The following is a 7,641-nucleotide window of genomic DNA, read 5'->3' as shown; positions in this document are numbered from 1 at the left end:
GATAGTAGTTGAATACCCATATGTGGATTAATACCTCCAACACAAAAGCAATTGAGTATGCTCATGCTGTTTGAAACCAGTCTGTTTGCATGTGCACCTCCATCCTGGATAAAATTGCAAACATGACTTAGAAATCAAAGTACTACTCAAAAGCTTCTCACTCATTCTGGATCTGGTTTTGGGACATGTGTGAGAAACAGATGTAATTATCCTCACTCCATTATTCCTCACATATTATTCTGACAGTAGGTAGTGTTTGAAGCAACACTGAAGAAGAAGGATTAGACTAAATTCCTTAGGTAACCTTAAAAATCTCTGTTCTATGTATTTCTTCATCTATTTGTACCTGCTTGTTTGTAAGAAGAACTAGGACAAATCTTTTCTGAGCTCTGTTGCTGTGGGGAAGAAAGCTGTAATTTTTGGTGAGCCACCAAAGAAAATGCTCTGGTACAAATGGCTATGGTGTAAATCAGTGGAAGTCTGCAGGGAACACTATCCATGTACATCAAAAATAAGGCTCTCTTCCCAAATGCAAATTTACTTAAAGAGCAGTGTACTGTGGGGACTGAATGAGTAAAATATTCTAATTAGCTTCCTCTTAATCATAGCCATTACCACAGGCTATCATCATATTGGAAGCTGTGTCTGTGCTGATCCTTTACACCATGCACATGTGACAGCTGCCAAAGTAATTATCAGCACAAATTTCACTTTCTGTTTGTATTTTCCAGCTCCAGACAAAGAGAAACTAGTGGTGGATTAATTTTGCTGTGCTCCTGGGGATAGGCTGTGCTAGGATTCATTTTGCATTGATCCTTCTCAAGCTCTTCAGCAGGCAGAGCTACAACCCATGAAGTCAAGATCTGCCTTCCTGTGCTCCAAAGTGTTACACAGGAAGGAAGCCACGAAGCCAAAGCTGTTGAGAGGCTCCTTCTTGAACAAAGAGTTGCCTTAATAAGTGCTCTGGGCTCATTGCCTTTAATAGTGTTTTTCAGTATTGCCTCAACCACTACCTGCTGTCAGAGTAATGTGTAGAATAATGGAGTGAGGATAAGTAGATCTGTGTCTCACACATACATCCCAAAACCAGACTTAAAATGAGTTAGAAGTTTTTGAATATTAGTTTGTTGGTTTGGTTTTTTTTCCTGCATATCATAATGTGCTTGCCCTTGTCTCCCAACAGCATTATTCTCTTGCAAAACAGCTCCTGTGCTGGGTCTTATTTGTACACCACCTCTTGCATGGCACAACAGCTATTTGAGAAATAAAATTCAATAGGGAAGAAGGGTAAATGATGGGATTTTAGTGTGCTCACACTGCTCTTGACTTGCTCTTTTGGGTGACACCAAACAGAGGTCACTTCATGGAGCACCAGCACTGTGGATACCTTGAAAAGAAGCAGGGTGCTCAGCTGCAGGGAAATTCTTCCTCTCTGGGAAGTGCTTTACTGTATTCTAAACATCAAGGGATGTCTGTGCTGATCCATGGGCTAAGAAAATGGGAAAATAGTGTGGAACTTGGTCACCTTTCCAACTCCCCTCCTGCATCAGGAGGCTGTTCATGGTGGCCACCTCGTCTTCCTCCTCCTCCTGTGCCTGAAGACAGCAGTGTGAAGGCACATAACCTGCACTTGGGCACCTTCCCAAACCCACAGAAATGCTCATCTGGCAAATGGCCTCTCTCCTTCCCCCCCTCCCTTGATTCAAATGCCCTAAATTTCCAGGCAGGGCCTGTTGTGCTGGAAACCAGAAGATGAGGAAGGACCATAGGAGGCAGCAGCCTTCATGCCCACATGAGAGCTTGCAGAAGAACATTTGGCATCAGCTATTAAATACACACACAAACAAAGCAAAAGACTGAAAATGCCATTTTGCAGCCTCCTGGCAGGAGTCACCATGTTCACATGGAGCAACAGCATCAGACAGGGGCAGAACCCAAACCTCTTTTTTTACACACACACCCCACCTACTTTAGGTAGTGACTTAGAGATGAGAAAAGGACTTGATAGTTTAATATTTAAACAACTTATTTAATGTTCAGAACATCATGTTAATGATCTGTGTGTTACAACAATAATCAAGAGGGGTAGAAGCTTGCTTGCAATTAGCCCCTTCTCCTGTCACACTCTACAGCATCTCATGTCCATGGCTTCTAATTTTAGACAAATGTTTGCTTTAAAATCCAATTTACATTTTGTTTAAAAAAAAAAATCCACAAATGCTTGTGTTCCCACATCTCTGTATAAAAAGTTTCCCAAATGAAGGAGGTGAGTCTGTGACAGCCCCCAGGGCAGAGCTGCTCCCTTCCCTCCTCCTTGGCCATTCACCCTTTCTGCCCTTCTTTCCCCTCCTACATGATGCACAGACAGCTGCAGCCCTCTCCCTGCTGTCCTCAGGGAGAAACATTTCATTTCTGGGTGCCACAATAAGCAAGACAGCTGCTGTGCCCCTTATGGCTTCTGTCCATGCACCATAGAGTGTCCTATAAACGTTGAAGGAGGACACTTATTCCAAAAAATTGTATATCTGTCAGGGAAAATAGAGGCAAAGCCAAAAAATTATACATCCAGACTGGGTTTGAAGTGTTCAAGTGGTGAGAAAATAGCCTGGCTGGTCCTGCTGCTGCTCCCCAGCCCTTACCCAAAACCAGATTTAAGCCTATTGCACCATAATCCCCTCCTCTTACCTCTTTATTCTTGCTCGGGACTAATCCCAGCCAGAGGCCTGTTGTGCTGGAGATTGTGCTTACAAAGCAAAGACCAGTGTCACACAGAGCTTTAAACCTCACTTTAATTTTGGTGCAAATTATTCAAAACAAAGTGTTCACAGCACTGCTCAATAAGCTGAGGAATTCCATCAGGAATTTGTGTTATGCTGAAAAATGGAGACAGACTTTTTTTCCTTCCTTTAAATAAAACTAAAACAAGAACTTCATCAGCAAGAACAGCTTCTACCAACAGTAACCTGGGTCGTTTCTAAGCCAGCAAAGAGTCTTTGACTGATAGCCCTGTGTGCATCAAATCTCAGCTGTGCTGTGGTGGAGCCCTGAGCAACAACACCCACAGCAGCACAGGCTGTGCCTCCTCAACATCTTTATTAATGATGTACAGCCAGCCCCTGCTGCTCACCAGAGCTTACCTCCAGATTTATGGCCAACTTCCAGGCCTTCCCAGAGCTCTTAATTGATGATAAAACAGTGTTCATGCAGGAGTGTCCCCTGTCAGGGGCAGGGCAGGGTGGCCAGCAGGTCACAGCACAGGAGGGCTGCCAAAGTCCTACCAGTGCAGGCAGGAGATGTCCCAGGGAAGCAAGTGTCTCCCAGATAACAAGCTGCAAAGCTGCTTTTTCAGCCTTTGTAAAGTGGAGGTTGCTTTTTTTAGCCTTTGCAGAGCATGTATCAGGGCTGTAAAGGGGCAGTTTGGTCACTGGCTCCTGCCAGGTGTCCCCAGGAGGGTGGCTGCAAAACTGCTGAAGTCTGAGCTAAGCCCTTTCATCTCCCACCAAGTCATTGCAACCCAGTTCTCACAGGGTAATCTCTTTTTCACTTTTTTCAGCATGACTTGATGGTATCTAAACCTCCCCAGATCCCACTTCAGCTGCAGCTTTCTGTTACATTTACCTGCTGTTTTTTCTTGCTATGTTTTTCACTTTTGGTGAAAGGTTCCAAAAGTGGTGTTCCCAGGGGACCAGGGGCTTCTCCCACACCAGGAATTACAGGAAGTGGTGATGTGATGGTTCAAAGCTTCCTTGGGCACAGCAATCAGAAAATTATGATTATTTTCCTAATTCTTGGGGAAGGAGGAGGGTCAGCAGAATGGCTGCCTTGGACTTGGGTCTGTTTTTAGGACTTGGGAGGCAGCTCCTGAAGGGCAGAGAAGTTCAGGAAGGCTGGATATCCTTCAAGAGAGAAACTCTAAAGGTGCAGAACAGGCCATCTCCATGTGCCAGAAGATGAGCCAGGGGAAGACTGGCCTGGCTGAACTACAAGGCTGTTGTGAGGTTATAGAGGGAGAAAATTAGAGGGGCCAAAGCCCAACTAGAGCCTAACCTGAATATTGCTGTGGAAGGTGCTATAAAATGTTTCTATAAATACATTACAAATAAAAGGAGGGCTAAGGAGAGTGTCCATTCTTTATTGGATGGGAGGAGAAATTTAGTGGCAGAGAATGAGGAAAAAGCTGAGGTACTTAATTAATTAATTAGACCTTCTTTGCCTCTGTCTCTAATAGTGAGAGCAGTTGTTCAGCAGGTACCCAGCCCCCTGAGCTGGAAATCAGGGATAAGGAGCAGGATGAAGTCCCCATAATTCAAGAGGAAATGATCAGTGACCTGCTCCACCACTTGGACACTCATATACTGTGGGGGAAATGGTGAATCAAAACTATTTAACAGGAAATGATCCTTTCCAGTACTTTTTTTAGCCATCCTAATAGAACTTCTTTGTTAGTAATATTTTATTAAATTTGACAAGGTGATAACAAAAGGCTATAGAAAGGTATTCAGCTTTATTATAGCCTACAGTACTTATCCATAAAGGTCAATATGGACTCTCCACTCCTAATAATTAAATGGCATTACTTCTGCTCAGAATATTCAAACCTTATAGTCCTGCCCTTTCAAGAAGAATCCTTTGGTTTGCATTCCATCCTACTCCTCTTTTCTTCTGTGTTTTTCCCCATCAAAAGGCTACATTTGCAGAAATTTAGGGATATCTTCTCCTTCCTCCCAAAGTACTACTGGATACACTACAGTAAAACACAAAATCAAATCTACTGATCAAGACAATTTGAAAGCTGACAACATATTTTGTTCCCTAACTATATATCCAAATCATCTCCAAAGCATTGTAGTCTTCTCTTGGAGCTGATAAGCCATTTAAAATGCATTATACTGGTGACAGACAAGCTGGCATTTGCTACAAGCATTTTTATGATTCAGTAGTTTGCAGAGAGAGTAGAAAACTAAGTAGCAGATTTACAGTATAACAAAATAAAAGCAGAGATCTCATCTGCCTGATGAACGACTAGAGCAGCTTTCATCTCCAGATTTGCAGATAGTTTGCCTGAAGGTGGAGATCTTATTGCTTAGGATGTGATAATGGTACCCCCAAGCTACAATCACACTGCATCTGCTGAAGACTGTACGCATGCAGGGGGGGGAGAGATTCCTAACTCTGGGGCAGCTTCCATCTGAGCAAGACATGTAAGTGCAATAAATTTGAAAGAAAAAGGACCCCCAGTGTGGAGAGAAGTGCCCATAAATGTATGTGGGCCCCAGCAGTCCTGCCTGGCTGGCTGCTCTGTGCAGCCCTTGGCTCTGTGGTGAAGGTGCCACAGCAGACGTGGGGCTTTTCAGAAATAAACAAACTCAAGGACAACTGCAGCTGAAAGGCCATTACATACACAGAATTTGGCATCAACAGGCAGGCAGATAGAGCATTCCTGGCTGTCTTATGCCTTAGCAAACAGATATTAGATAATGCCTCCTTCTTGGCCAAGCAATGAGTCAGTGGTTGAGATGAAGGGGGAGCTTTCTTGACTTCCATTCTCCACATCTGACCAGAGACCATGCCAGCTGTCTACACCCACACATTTGAAAAGGTCACAACATCTGCCTGTCCCTCAGCACCAAGGGACACACTCAGCCCACCTTCCACTAAGGGTTAACCAGGCTGTTTTGAGTTAAAATGTCCAAGATGGTGAGAGAGTGATGGAAAACTCAGCATCCTCTTATTCTGCCTCTCCATCACCTCTAATCTTTCACCTCCCTCTGCTAGGGCTTAGAATCACGAAGTCACAGAATTGTTCAGGCTGGAAAAGACCTGTAAGATCATCAAGTCCAACCAGTTCCCTCTGTACCCTACAGAAAAGCCCACACAAGTCAGTTCCATTCCCACAAAGGAAATGGCCATGAGGCACTGTCAGACTTAAGCCTTCTGAGGCCAGTGGAAATACTGGACAAAACCATTGCATTTTCTATGCTCAGACTTTTTGGTGCTTTCCATATGATTTTTAAACCATGAGTAATGTCAGCTTACAAAGATTTGTCCTATATTTGAACCTTGCTCACAGTCACCCACTTGCTTGGCCGTAAACATGATTTTAACAAAGCCATTTCAACATCTTAGTTAATTTCATTCTGAGGTTTTCTCTTCCAGAGTGTGTAATTAAACTAAAAGAGCCTGGAAAAGCCCCTTACAGTAAATAATTTACAAGTTCCTCCCTGGGGACATTTTTTAATTATAACTCCACTGGTCAGATCTTACTGAATAGTCTGAGATAGCATTCCCCGCTGAGATCCTGAAATATAATTAACTTATTCCTTTGGTAATGGTGTTTTTCCTTAGTCTATCTATTCCTTATGCAGGGCAGGCAGATTTGTTTATAAACAAAGTGGAGATTGATGGACGCTTTGTCACGAGAGCAGCAATAATGGCAATCGCTGCGCCAGACAGGGGCACGTCCGTTTGAGGGAAGATGATACTGTTTTGAAGCAATTTTTATAAATCCTACCCTGACAATCCAGCATGCAGAGATAGAAGAGAGCAAGCAGACAGCCCTGATTCCTCTCAGTCTTGGCAGCCTGCCTCGCTCCCTGAGTGCCACTTCATGCATAGCAAACGTAAATAATCCTGACGTGCCCCCCGCCCCCCTAACCTTTGTGCTTCAGGAACACTGCTATATACCATCAAACTGACAGTGATTTCATGTTCTGTGGCAAAAAGAAAAACCCTGAGCGACAGCAGCAAGGCTGGGAATGTCAAATGAAAACTGCCACATTTATTTAGCTCCGTGATTCTCAAGACAATATACATAAATATCGTTTTACTATCCCCACCAGCTAAATGTTAAGAGCTATCTGCATCAGCCAGGGTCCTGCAGCTCCCCCAGCCTGGCTGATGAGCCTGTAATGATCAACTCCTGACTCAGGAGAGGCTGGCAGGGAACAAAGCACCAGCTCCTCTTGTTCCCAATGATACAGTACATTAAATAGTCTCCTCATCCTTTCCCACTGCAGCTGTAGCCAAAAGGGCAGTTTGGACTGAAAGTGGAAGAGAATGGCTGCACGAGGGACTGAAAAGTGATCTGAGACATAAGAAGTTTGGGGACAGTCATTGCCTCAAGTCCTGAAAACCTTCAAAGCTTGCTTGCTTTTCCTACACCAATTAGTTCCAGCAACTCCAGTGAGCCCACAAGGACAAAGCTTGGTGCCTGTCTGTGGCTGTGCTGGATGAGGGCCTGTATTTTGCATCCAAACTCTTGTCTTTCACTTTGCCCCCTCCTATTTTGAACTCTCACACAACAAAACCAAGTCCTTGTCTCTCAGCCCTTTGTTTCTGTACAGCTGCTAGTGCTGGCTCTGAAGCCTCCTCCCCATATGCTGGGACACACAGTTGTTCACCTGCTATCATCCCTAGTGAAATACCTACAAGCCAAGCAGCCCTAATTCTAGCGAATAAATCAAAGTTCAAAAAGCAAGATCAAAAGCTAAGCCAATAGGTTAAGCTAAGCTAACCTAATATATGCATTTAAAACATGTATCAGATGTAGGTTCCAGGTTTCTGCTGTGACCAGCACTGGCTTCAGCATGGCTTTGTTGATGTTGGTGGCAGGCTGTGCCATATGGCACAGTGCTGAGCCTA

The sequence above is a fragment of the Molothrus ater genome, chromosome 13, assembly GCF_012460135.2.
Source record: "Molothrus ater isolate BHLD 08-10-18 breed brown headed cowbird chromosome 13, BPBGC_Mater_1.1, whole genome shotgun sequence".
Taxonomy (NCBI): domain Eukaryota; kingdom Metazoa; phylum Chordata; class Aves; order Passeriformes; family Icteridae; genus Molothrus; species Molothrus ater.
Note: the sequence above shows the minus strand (reverse complement) of the source record.